This window comes from Artibeus jamaicensis, unplaced genomic scaffold, assembly GCF_021234435.1.
Source record: "Artibeus jamaicensis isolate MK-2021 breed Jamaican fruit bat unplaced genomic scaffold, CSHL_Jam_final scaffold_1283, whole genome shotgun sequence".
Lineage (NCBI taxonomy): Eukaryota > Metazoa > Chordata > Mammalia > Chiroptera > Phyllostomidae > Artibeus > Artibeus jamaicensis.
This window is the reverse complement of record NW_026522028.1, coordinates 13,204,337-13,217,327: the sequence shown is the minus strand read 5'-3', so window position 1 is coordinate 13,217,327 and position 12,991 is coordinate 13,204,337. Positions and strand designations below refer to the sequence as shown.

Sequence of the window (12,991 nt, the reverse complement as noted above, 5' to 3'; positions counted from 1 at the left end):
TACATACATTTCATCACCAGCAGGTGAGAGAAAATACCATGACTTTTTCTTTTTCGAACTGTGTTTTCAAACACCTTGTAATTCAGCCTTTCCTTTTCTCCTAATTGCCGTCTGTAAGAGACACATGGCTTGCTGCCCAGTGAATTTTTGCCATAAACCATCATTGGCTGTGGCAGAATGCAGAGCAGTGGGGAGCCTTGGGGAGCAGCTGGCAGAAGAGCCCTCAAGGCACAGAGGAGACAAACCCATATTGGCCTTGTGTCCTTCTGTTCTGTGTATAATGTGTGCAAATGCCCTTAGGCAAACCCTTCCCTGTAACCTAGCAGATTTACTCTCTAACCCATCATTTTGCACAAGTGATCCAACTAGCATGCACGTGAACTGCAGACCAGTGTTAGACAATTGTGTAGGAATAGAAAAATATTTCCTAATAGAAGTGGACACTTGCAAGGCCTTATAAAATTTTCTAGTACGATGCACAAGATAAGGGAATGAATGAGAAAAGTATTAGAAGCCATGCTGTTGAGATGAAGAATGGGACCTATCCTGAATTCTAGGTATTCTGATGGAACCAGAGTTCGAGTGCGTACAGAACACCTGCTACATTCTTAACACATGTTGCTGTGCAGCGGGGGGACTCTGAAATTAGGAGCATCTCTCCTTTAGAGATGTGTTTTCGAGACTTTCCTGGTGATAGCAATCACCTGGGGTGTCTGGACGCTCTATAGTTTTTTGGGCCCCTCTCCAACCAGGTCTGATATAGTGAATTGAGGGTGCGGTTTAAGCATTTGTGATAGCCAGTCTCCCTGGTGATTATTGTCATGAGGCAGGCCCAGGAAATACTGCTTAGAGTCAGACTGAGTCATGCTGAGCACAAATATTGTTGCCTTATGCTCAAGAAACAGAGAGGGGGAGAGGTTTTAGGGTGGTAAAACTACTCCGTATGATACTGTAATGGTGGATACATGTCATCATACATGTGTTTAACCCCCTAGAATGTACAACATCCTATGAATCCTAATGTAACCTCTGGACTCTGGGTGATGATGATGTGTCATTGTAGGTTCATCAATTGTAAGAAATGCATCACTCTCATGCAGATGTTAATGGGGGAGGCTATGCAGGTGTGGGGGGTAGAGGGTACATGGGAAATCTCTGAACTTTGTGTTCAATTTTGCTGTGAGCCTAAGTCTGCTTTAAAAAGGTGAAGTCCATTAAAAAGGGCAACATTCTGGGAACACTTAGCCTTGTTCAAATGAGAACATGCAGAGGTTTAGTAAGGACATTTTCATGAGCTTTAACACTCCTGAGATGGATAAACATTGCCATGGGTATTTTTTGTCAATAGACAGGAAAAGGCTGTTCGCTATTTACAGTGAAGAAAGAATTGGACGACAGGGGTTAGGGGCTGTTAGAGGAAGACAAAGGGCAAGTTTGATTTTTTCCATCTTCAGAATCTGTCAGAGTTGTCTTAAGTCATGTAAGGTGCAAGCTGATAAAGGCAGGAACACACAGGCTGTGATGAGAAGCTTTCCAGATGGTGGATGAAAGTTTCAGCACCAACATACTGTTCCTTTTTTTTTTGAAGGCTTCATTTATTTGTTGGGCTAGCTTGTGATATCTGGGACAGGATGTGTTTTCCACCGGGTAGTTGACAGCTCAGTGCATGGGGGGGGGGGTCTTGATCCTACCCTGACCCCTCGTAGACAGTGTGGAGGATGGGGTGGAGTGGCGAGGGGTGTGTGGCTGTTATGAATGGATGGATACTGGGGGAATGTTTTGGGGACTGCAGTCAGTTCTTTTGGAAATGTGGAGGGTGATTGTCTTTGGGAGATCTCCTGAGTTGCATAAGGGAGTAGAGGCCTTACAATGAGGCTTTCTAGGCAAGTGGCCAATGGGTTCTTGAAGGGTTATTCTCAGTCTTAATATTAGACATGTTCCTGTTTGCCCACCACCTCGAGTTGCTCTCCAATCTTACATTTTATTTCCATGAGGGCCCCCAGTGTTTCTTCTAAAAGTACAGTAAGTCCCCACTTAACATCAATAGGTTCTACAACTTTGAGCAAAACGGTCTTTAATGAGATCAGTTTTTACCATAGGCTAATTGATATAAACAAGATTTAAATTCCTATGGCATCTCATGAACATTATAACAAAACAATGTTGAATGAAATAATGTTTTTTGAGGACGTGCTGTATTCTTTGAACACTTCAGGTTGTCTTTTAGTTGGGTTCAACCTGCCAGAAGTGAAGATAAAAAGCTATTGTCTTACTGGATCTTATCCTGTTCCTGAGTATATCCTGTATTTCAGAGTTCAGAGCAGTTCCTTTAGTGAAAGACAAGAGTGAGGGACTGTTGTCCAAGAATTTCCAGCAGTTCTGTAAGGCAAGTCAGGCCATGAAGATTTTCTTTTTCCAAATTAAACAAACATGCAGTTCTGGAAATGACCTCTGGGTGGAGCTCGTAGTACTCACAAAGACAACACGGAGAGCTGAAGGCTTTTATGCAGTTTGCTGCTCAGGGGTTGTTTTTGAAAAATTGTTTTTTTTTCTTGCCCTTTTTCTCCACTGTCTTCGATTTGATTGCCTTTTAATAGTCAACAAGAGAGGAGAGACTCTGCCTAATAATTCCTTGAATCTTAGAAGGAAGTCTCTGATGATCTTAGGGCTTTGTCTTTCTGATGCTGAGTAGCCCCTGCATTAAGACAGGATTCGCCTACATTCGAAGTGGAGGTGAATAATTCGCCTGCTTTCTGGTATGACTTGGCACTGTTCTTTGGGCATGTGTTATATGCAGTATATCACCCAGGCAGAAGATTTCTCATCAATAATAGTGCCCACACAGGCCAATGCTGAGTCACTTGGCAACCCATTGGGAAAGCTGGAAAAAGTGTTCTGATTTGCAAGGGAGAGAAGCTTTTCTTTCCCTTAATGTTCAGCTCTGGACTGCAGCTAATTACAGTGCCTCCTAAGGGGTGTTGACCTCAGCATTCCCTACTGACTGGCCTGAATCGGAAGGGTCCAGATACCTGCAGTGGGTTGAGGCTTAACACCCCGGCTTTTGTGGCAGTGACCCAGGTCTCAAAAAGGAAGCATGGGGACATGGCTTTGCCATGCTCTTTTCCTGGGTGTGATCACTGTAAAAGATAAACAAGGATGCCTCTGTTCCTGTGAAGGATAAATCTGTTATCTCTGCCTCTCTGCCTTTTGCTCTCATCTCTTAAGAGGTCATGAGTGGTTTTGTGTTGTGAAACCAACGGTGTAGGTTTCAACTGGAAATTGAGTGTGGTGAAAGAAGCACCGGTTTTTACTTAGGATTCTCTGTTTTCTGCCAGTATGTGCTGTTGAGGTAAACAAGCACCCAAGGACAGGAGGCCTGTTATTTTTCTGGTGATCATAGAGATGTTGAGTGAGTATGGGTGACACAGATTATTTGGAGGGTATCTTCTGAAAGATTCACCTTTTCCAGAACAGAGCAGGAGGATGTCAAAGTCACTACATAATGATTCTGAGGCTTGACAGGAAGGGACACAGCACTGCCTTCCACTGTACTGGCAGTGGAAGCAGAGCTGCTGCTGCCAAGCTCCGTGTCATATCAAGAGAAGCAGCTTCCTAAACTCAGTTGGTCGCCAGCTGGATTTGATTCTCAAAGCCAAAAGCCGGATCATTTCAGAAAAATTGTTTGTACTCTTTGCCACTGGGACCTATGCCTGCCTGGCCACCCTCAGACAAAAAGACCCTGATAGAATTCCTGGGGTGGCTGTATCCTCAGGATGCTGTGAGAGGTCTTAACCTTGGCCACAGCAGGTGTGAGGGTTCCTGGTACATGGTCTCATCTCCACAGGCATGTGACTCCTGGGTACAGGATTTGGGTGAGATGGGAAGGATTTTCCTATAGAAGGTCCAAACGAAAATATGTCTTACTTCTTTGGCTTTGTTTATGTTTCAGAGGAAAAATGATTTTTCCTTCTACCCTTCTAAGTTTCTGACTGGGGCTCATGTGACAAAGGGCAGGTTAGCAAGAGAAAAACAAACAGAGGTTTATTAATGTATATCTCATACATACATGAGAGAAACTCACAGAAATGAGTAACTCAAAGAGGTGGCTTAGAACTCGGGCTTACATGGTATCTTCCACAAACAACAATAAATTTGCAGAGAAATGACAAGACAAAGGAAAGTGGTTTTAAATGTCCAATTGTGGCAGTTGTAGGAAGGTAAATATATTGGAAACTAATGGTAGCTTAAGGCTAGTTAGTGAAATTTGTTATACAGATTCTCCTGTGTCTATCTCTAGGTTATTAGCGTCTAAAGTTGTCTCCAGTGATTCACTTTTGTCCCTTCTGGTAGAGAGGGGAGGAGGGACAACTTTGAAAGTTTATGTCCAGACTCTAGGCACATTGGAGGAGGGCGAGAGCCTTTCTTGCATCCGCTGCTTCTCGGTTGCCTTCAGCACAAAATAATTTTTATGTTAAGGAGATATTTTGGGGTGCCATTCTGGTTTCCTTTAGCTTTAAGCTCTGCTCAACCCTAGGTTTTAGGTTTACCCAAGTATCCAGTCTGTACCAACTGTGTCGGTGCCCTGCCCACATCTTGAGCCCAGTGGTTTTCAAGGTGTGTGTCTAGACCAGCAGCAGCAACCGCACCTGGGAACTTGTTAGAAGTGCAAATTCTCAGGTCTCTCCCCAGACCTACTGAGCTATGGGCATGGGGTCCTGTGATCTGTATTTTAACAAGTCTTCTGGGTGATTCCAATGCACACTAGGTTTGAGGCCTCCTGCCCTGGTCATTACCATCACTGCACACTTGTCTGACTTCCAGCTGCCAGCACCTGCATTTTGCCCAAGAGTTTTCTCTTCCTGCTGGAGTCTGCTATGCCACTCACAGAAGAGGCCCAATGGTCTGGAGAACGAGCATACCTAGCAATTGAAGGGGTTTGTCGTGTATGTGTCCCAGCCCCCTCCTCCCTCAAGTGTGTGTTCTACACAGGCTCCTGGCATTTCCCCAGTTGGGGAAGTTCCAGCTGGTTACACTGATACCTGGCTCCAAATGATACCCTGCCTTTCTCCATCTCCCCACCTCCCCAGTCGTCTACTGGTGTTTGGTGTCTGTTCCACCTCCCAAATGAACTGCTTGCAAATGAATTCTTATCTTGGGGTCTATTTCTGGGGCCTCCTTGTCCTTCTTCACCTTTTAAAAAATTTTTTATTTATTTTATTAATTATGCCATTACATTTGTTCTATTTCCCCTGCTTCATTCCCCTCTACCCTGCACACCCCTTCCCCACCATTCCCCCCTTTAGTTTATGACCACGTGTCTCAAGTTCTTTAGATTCTATATTTCCCCTACTATTCTTACCCTCTCCCCTATCTATTTTCTATCTATGGCCTATGCTACTTATTTTCTGTACCTTCTCCCCCCTTCTCCTCTTCCCACTCCCCTGTTGCTAACCCTTCATGTGATATTTTTTAAAAAATATATTTTATTAATTATGCCATTACAGTTGTTCTATTCCCCCCTTCATTCCCCTCCACCCTGCACACCCCTCCCCCACCATTCCCCCCTTTAGTTTATGCCCACGTGTCACAAGTTCTTTAGCTTCTACATTTCCCGTACTATTCTTGCCCTCCCCCTATCTATTTTCTACCTACCATCTATGCTACTTATTTTCTGTACCTTCTCCCCCCTTCTCCTCCTCCCACTCCCCTGTTGCTAACCCTCCATGTGATCTTCATTTCTATGGTTCCGCTCCTGATCTAGCTGTCCTCTTAGTTTGCTTTTGTTTTAGGTGTGGTTGTTGATAACTGTGAGTTTGCTGTCCTTTCACTGTTCATCTTTTTTTATCTTCTTTTTCTTAGGTAAGTCCCTTTAACATTTCATATAATAAGGGCTTGGTGATGATGAACTCCTTGAATTTGATCTTATCTGAGAAGCACTTTATCTGTCCTTCCATTCTAAATGAAAGTTTTGCTGGATAGAGTAATCTTGGCTGTAGGTCTTTGGATTTCATGACTTGGAATACCTCTTTCCAGCCCCTTCTTGCCTGTAAGGTCTCTTTTGAGAAATCTGCTGACAGTCTGATGGGGACTCCTTTGTAGGTGACTGTCCCCTTAGCTCTTGCTGCTTCTAGGATCCTCTCCTTCATTTTCACCTTGGCTAATGTAATGATGATGTGCCTTGGTGTGCTCCTTCTTGGGTCCAACTTCTTTGGGACTCTCTGAGCTTCCTGGAAATCTATTTCCTTTGCCAGATTGGTGAAGTTCTCCTTAATTATTTGTTCAAATAAGTTTTCCACTGGTGGCTGTTCCTTTCCCCCTTCTGGCACCCCTATAATTCGGATGTTGGAGCGTTTAAAGATGTCCTGGAGGTTCCTAAGACTCTCCTCATTTTTTTTGAATTCTTGCTTCTTGACTCTTTTCTGTTTGGCCATTATTTGCTTTCTTCTGGTCCATTCCATTGATTTGAGTCCCAGTTTTCTCTCCATCACTATTGGCTCCCTGTGCATTTTCCTTCATTTCACTTAGTGTAGCTTTCATTTTTTTCATCTAATTTGTGACTAAAATCAACCAGTTCTGTGAGCATCCTGATCACCAGTGTTTTGAACTGTATCTGATAGGTTGGCTATCTCTTTGTCACTTAGAAGTATTGGCTTTGTGGCTTTGAGCTGTTCTTTTCTTTGAGCTTTTTTGTTTTTTTGGTCTAGTTGTGCCTGTCGTGTATGAGGGGCGGAGCCTTGGGTGTTCACTAGGGCGGGGAAACCCAGTGGCTGGGTTGTGATGCTGTATGTGGGGGCAGGGTCAGAGAGGGAGCAATGGTGGTCCTCTCTGCCCCCACCTGTTTATCTGGGCGCAAATGTAAGACCACAGTCAGCCAGCCGCCCAGCGCCTTCCCGGGGTCCGCCTGTCACTACGCCGCACCTGGGATCCGTGCCCTTGGCTGCCTGCATCTGGGTTGGGGGATCTTTTTTGCCAGACCCGCTCCACTGCTGGCTCCACCCCTCTCACTGGTTTAGCTGAGCGGTTCGTTGTTGTCGGACTCTGTATTGTTCGATTTTCTGTGGTTTGGCTGCGTTTACTGTTGTTAAAACTTTGTTGTTTTTAGATTTGGTTGTGCAAAAAGGCAAAGTGTTTCCACCTACGCCTCCATCTTGGCAGAAGTCCCCCTTCTTCACCTTAAGGTGACAGCACCTGGGACTGTATCTGGACTCTAGCACCACTTCAGCAAATTTAATTGCACAAACATTTCTGAAACTGACAATGTACCAGAAACAGCAGATTCAGCAGAGATCAGCTGTAGTCCCTTCTCTGCAGGGTTTTTCACACTCCCAGGAGAGGAGAGCACAGCAGTGATGTGGAAGCCAGGCGGGTGGGAGAAAAGTTAGTTAATGTGATGGCGACACAGAGCGGTTCTGGGAGTCTAGGGAAGAAGCTTCTAAGGAGGCCAAACATGCTGTATGGGGGCCCTTGACTCAGGGAGTGCCCACTGTGCTGCGTCCCGCCATCACTGTCCATGTCCCTGCAGCCTGTAGGTGAGGCTTTCTCTGCCTCTTCCTCTGAATCAGCTGGAGAGCTTAAAAAATCCTAATGCCCAGACCAAACCCCAGACCAATGACATCAGATTCTCTGTGGTGGGACCATGAGTCAGCATTTTTTTAAAGTCTCTTAGGAGATACAAGTATGTAGCCAAGATAATGCCACATAGATATGTGAGTTCATTAGGAGTTGCAAGTGGCAATTTTCAAAATTCTATCATTCTCTGATTTTACTAGCAGAAATTTTTTTTATAAAAAGGATTTTCTCTCATCAACTTGCATGATTATGCTGACATAGAGTTTATTCTGATATAAACTGCTGAAAAGGCAGCATGTAAATGTCTGCCTGTATTTATTAATATTCACTATGAGTTGGTACCTTAGTATCTCCAAAGATGCCAAGGCAGTTTAAATGTATGTATATATCATGACAAACTCAGGGGATTTCATGTATTTGATTTGTTGAAATCCACAGTCATTATTCTTTTATAGCTCAAATTGCCCCATGTTGGCCAACTCAAGGCTCTTCCTTTAGGGAATTTTGACGCGACTCTAGTTGTTCCTGACAGTGTCTTTGCTTCCTGGCGTGACAAGACAACCTCTGCTGTGTTTGACTTCTATTTAATCACAAACTGCTTTTGAGCAATTTAGAATCAGTGCCTTAATTAGTTCTTCCACTAATGAGCGGTATGTTGACGTTTTGGTCATGGGGGAAGGGAGAGGCTCCTTACCAACCTGAAATACAGAGTTTCAAGAAGAAGCAAATTTGCGGAAGTATGAGTGACAACTTGATGTGAGTTGTCACTCATAAGGGGCATGTCATTGGACATATGTGTAATATATGGTCTATGATCTTTGAAAATTTCTGCAGTGATCCTTCTTAATGTTGATCATCAAGAATATAAATAAATCTCTAACTAGTGTGTAACCATGATATACATTAAAAAAAATAATGCTACTGCCAAGGAATAGGACCAATTTGAACAGTGTGGAACAATGGAACTATATTAAGAGATGAAACTTGGAATAGTATTATTTAAACATTTTACAATATCAGGAAGCAATGATAATTCAAATGTGGTACTGTAAAAATGCTTAGTTTTCAAGTGTATATCAGGGATTATTTTGGGTCAAGGGGTTGGTTGGTTTTAAGCCTTTGAAAGCAATCTGAAAATGCTATGTATGACAGCCGCAGAGTGAAATCCAGAGGCCCAAAGCCGAGAGCTGCTTTTAAAAAATTATGGGGAATATTTATTACATTTATTCTTGGGATGGGTGGAGGAGGTTTAATGCTTGTCTTTATTATTTATTTTTGGTCAAAATCCAAATGGTTAGGAATTCATTAAAAATACATATTTAGTTTGCTTTAATTAAAAGAACCAGTTCTGATGTACTGATTTTTGATTTCACGGTAAAGAGTCCGTTAGGGATGTTCAGGTTCTCTGTGTATATTCTGCGATGCTCCTCCTCTTCAGCCCATGGCAAAACTAATAGCCACAATGTGTCTGCTTATCTGTTATCTCTGGGGTTGCGTCTGCTGCTGTCAGTGGCTCCCTTCTTATCTGGCTGCTGGCCCTGCGCAGTCAGTTGTATGGGAATGTCAGTTCCATTAATAACCTGAGGGCCAGACAGGCAGATAGTGGAAAATAGGTGAAGAGAGAGAAATTGTATTTAACCCGGTCTTCTGAATTGTCATTTCCTAGACCCTATATAGCCGGGTAGAGGCAGGCTGAGAGCATGACAGCAAAGCCACTGCCGACAGAATTTCACTTATGAACCGGAGCAACAGTCTGATACTAGCAATTGAAAGAGTGGAAGCAACTGGGGGGAAAAAAGATAAAGATTTGGGGTTGGAAGCAGGGCTAGGAAGAAATGCCATGACCAAAGCATTCTGATAGAGAGTATTTTGGTGCGCCAATTTTACAAAATCAATCTTAGTTTCATTTTAAGTACTATTCTTGGTGTTTCAAATGACCCAAATTTCCTTTTTTTAAAAGGAAAATTATGGAGGGATCAATTTCTTACACAGGATTTGGGAATTTTGTGGTTTGTTTTGCTTCTGGGTCAGTTGCCAGAGGGAAGAGAGCAGGTTTGAATTTTCTTCATGGGGGTAGAATGACTCACGTACTGCAGTGGTTCTGTGTGTTCAGTTACCTGTTGCTGTGTCACAACCGCCCCAAAACTTGCTGGCTTAAAGCAGCAGATGTTTGATTATTTTCTCAGGATTCTGTGAGTTGCCTGGGGCTCTATGGGATCACTTTTCTACTGGCTTCACCTGGAGTCTCTCATGCAGTTGTATTCAGATGGCGGCCATGGCTGGACATTTTTGTAGCTTCTTCAGTTACGTGTCTGAAAAAATGCTTTGTTTTCAAGTGTATATCAGGCATTATTTTGGTCAAGGAATTGGTTGCTTTTAAGCCTTTGAAAGCAACCAGAGTCCTAGTGCTCCTTGTATGGTTTCTTTTGCCAGCAACATAGTGGGGTACTCTTCTGGAGAGCAAAGGTTTCTAAGAGAGAGGAGCATGAGTTGCCAGACTTTCTAAGATGTGGGCTCTGAAGTTCCAGAATGCTCGTTTTTGTGTCATATCCTCTTGGTCAAACCCAGGGACCAGGCCAACCTGTATTCAAGGGCAGGAGAAAGACCCCATCTCCTGGTGTAAGGAGCAATGTGAAGGAAGGGGAGGCATTTTACATTTTCGGCAGCCATCTTTGGAAACTATCTACCTAAAGTCTGTATTCTTTGCCTCTGTCATCTGTGTTCAATTTTTTATGTTTACATTAGAGAAGTTTGAACCCCCTCTCTGCCTTTACACCTCAGTGCCTTTTTTTTTCCTCTCTTCCTAGTCCACTGGTTTGGTTGTTTCTTATTATTGACTGAATTTTTTTTCTTAGCTCAAGACCACTATGTACATTGACTCACAGAATTATTTCAGTGAACCTAATTATTGTTGAACTATGATGGGGAAAGGACTCAGCCTGAGGCTGCAAGACCTTTCTGCATAAATGTGAGAAATTCCTATTAGGCTTGAGAGCCCAGAACTGGACTAAACCGCAAGGAACCCAGCCCCATCCTAGCAGACAAATCATTTTTCCAGTTTTACATTTGAGTTATGTAGTCAACAAACTTAATTTTCAGTACAGACACCCCCTACACTGGCTTCCTGTATATACCCCGTAACCAACGACTCCTGACATTGGAATATGTGTCCTTGCTGACCTAAGGTAAAGGGGGCAGGTGGGGCCACTCTTGATATATTCTAGTGTTCCCAGCACTGACACCATGCCAGCTAAGGAGAACTTCCTGGTGAGGTTTCGTACGGATTACAATAATGAGGCGAATGGCAATGTCACAGAGCAGGGCAGAGTTGAGGACAATGCTGAGGTGGTGTTTTTTTAGGTCTGCAGAACCAGAGCCCTTGCTTAATTCTGATGTTAAGTTATGAAACAAATCCGCGAGTTTACGGAATAAATTCAGCTGGTTCTTTTAGGCTTGTGGAAATGAAAGTTAAAGTTTGACAAAGTGGTTTGTAGACATCTGTGATAAGTTGTGTTCTAACAAGGTCCTATCAGTTGTTCTAAGTAATTGCTGATTTCCGTTAAAAACTATTCACAAAAAGGAGCTTGTCAGAGCATTTTTCAAATTTAAAAACTTGACAGGGTAGAGGAGGAAAGAATCTCTTCCCTGCTTCTCTCTTCCCCACTTCTCAAACCCTCTCCAACCATCGCTAAGTTATTGGAGGGTCTCTTCTCATCATCCAATGAGAACAAGAGCTGTGGGGGCTGCCATGTGACCCTGAGAAGGAGCTGGAAGCTCCTCTAACTTTCAGCCTAGAGTCCCCTCAGACCCAGGCTATCAGTAGTTAAAAAACAGCTCCTCAAAGGTGATTCCAAAAGGCTGCCACGTCCCCTCCCTCAGTTTTGTTGAGAAATAAATGACTTGTAGCACCGTATGAGTTCCAGGTATACAGCACGATGATTTGACATATGTAGTAAAATGATTACCACAATCAGTTTAGTTAGTATCCATGATCTCATAGACACACAATTATAAAAAGAAAAATGGTGTTTTCCTCATGATGAGAAGAAGTCTTAAGATTTACTGTTAACTTTTGTAGCCGTCATACAGTGGTGTTAACTATTGCCACCATGCTGTACATGACATCCCTTGTTTTTATTTCTCTTGTAACTCAAAAGTTGCACCTTTTGACCACCTTCCTCCAGGTCCCTCTCATCCCACCCCATTCCTTTGTTAACCACACATATGATCTTGTTTTCTATGAGTTTGGGTTTTTAAATCAATTTAGATTCCACATATTAGTGAGATCATACAGTATTTGTCTCTGTCTTATTTCACTTAGCATAATGCCCTCAAGGTCCATCCATGTGTTGCACATGGCAGGATTTCCTTGTTTTATGGCTGAATAATATTCATCTGTATATGTCAATCACAACTTTTTCTGTGTATACCAACTTTATTTATTTATTTAAAAAACCCATATTTTATTGATTATGCCATTACAGTTGTTCTATTCCCCCCCTTCATTCCCCTCCACCCTGCACACCTCCTCCCCCACCACTCCCCCCTTTAGTTTATGAACACGTGTCTCAAGTTCTTTAGAGTCTATATTTCCCATACTATTCTTGCCCTCCTCCCTATCTATTTTCTACCTACCATCTATGCTACTTATTCTCTGTACCTTCTCCCCCCTTCTCCTCCTTCCACTCCCCTGTTGCTAACCCTCCATGTGATCTTCATTTCTATGGTTCGTTCCTGATCTAGCTGTCCTCTTAGTTTGCTTTTGTTTCAGGTGCGGTTGTTAATAACTGTGAGTTTGCTGTCCTTTCACTGTTCATCTTTTTTATCTTCTTTTTCTTAGATAAGTCCCTTTAACATTTCATATAATAAGGGCTTGATGATGATGAACTCCTTGAACTTGACCTTATCTGAGAAGCACTTTATCTGCCCTTCCATTCTAAATGATCGATCACAACTTCTTTATCCATTCACCCAGGGGTGGACACAGATTGTTTCCGTGTTTTGACTATGGTAGGTAATGAAGCAGCCAAGTTTGAGAAGCAGAGCCTTGTTAGAGCAGGGCTGCTTAACTTTGAGTGTACACACCTGTCTCTCAGGGACCTTGTTAAAATGCAGATTTGTGGGAAGTTTGGAGTGAAGCCTAGGATTCTGAATTTCTAACAAGCTCCCAGGTCAGGCCGATGCCCCTGGACCATACTTTGAGAAGTGATTGTGTGGAGCAGAAGCTGACAACCTGTTCATGTAAGGGACCAGATGGTTAATATTTTGGGAGTTGCAGGCCATGTGGTCTCTGCTGCATCTATTCAAATCCGTTATAGTATGAATGCAACTGTAAATGATATGTGAATAAACAGGTGTGGTGTGTGTCAATAAAACTTTATTTTCCAAAAGAGGTAACAGCTGGAGTTTGGTCTGCAACCCA

At 43.0% G+C, this 12,991-nt stretch overlaps 1 protein-coding gene across 4 annotated transcripts in view; it reads left to right on the top strand.

The window, feature by feature from the left end:
* The window catches only part of PHEX (phosphate regulating endopeptidase X-linked), a 187,057-nt gene that overhangs the window by 88,561 nt on the left and 85,505 nt on the right, over window positions 1–12,991 (top strand). The window lies entirely within an intron of this gene.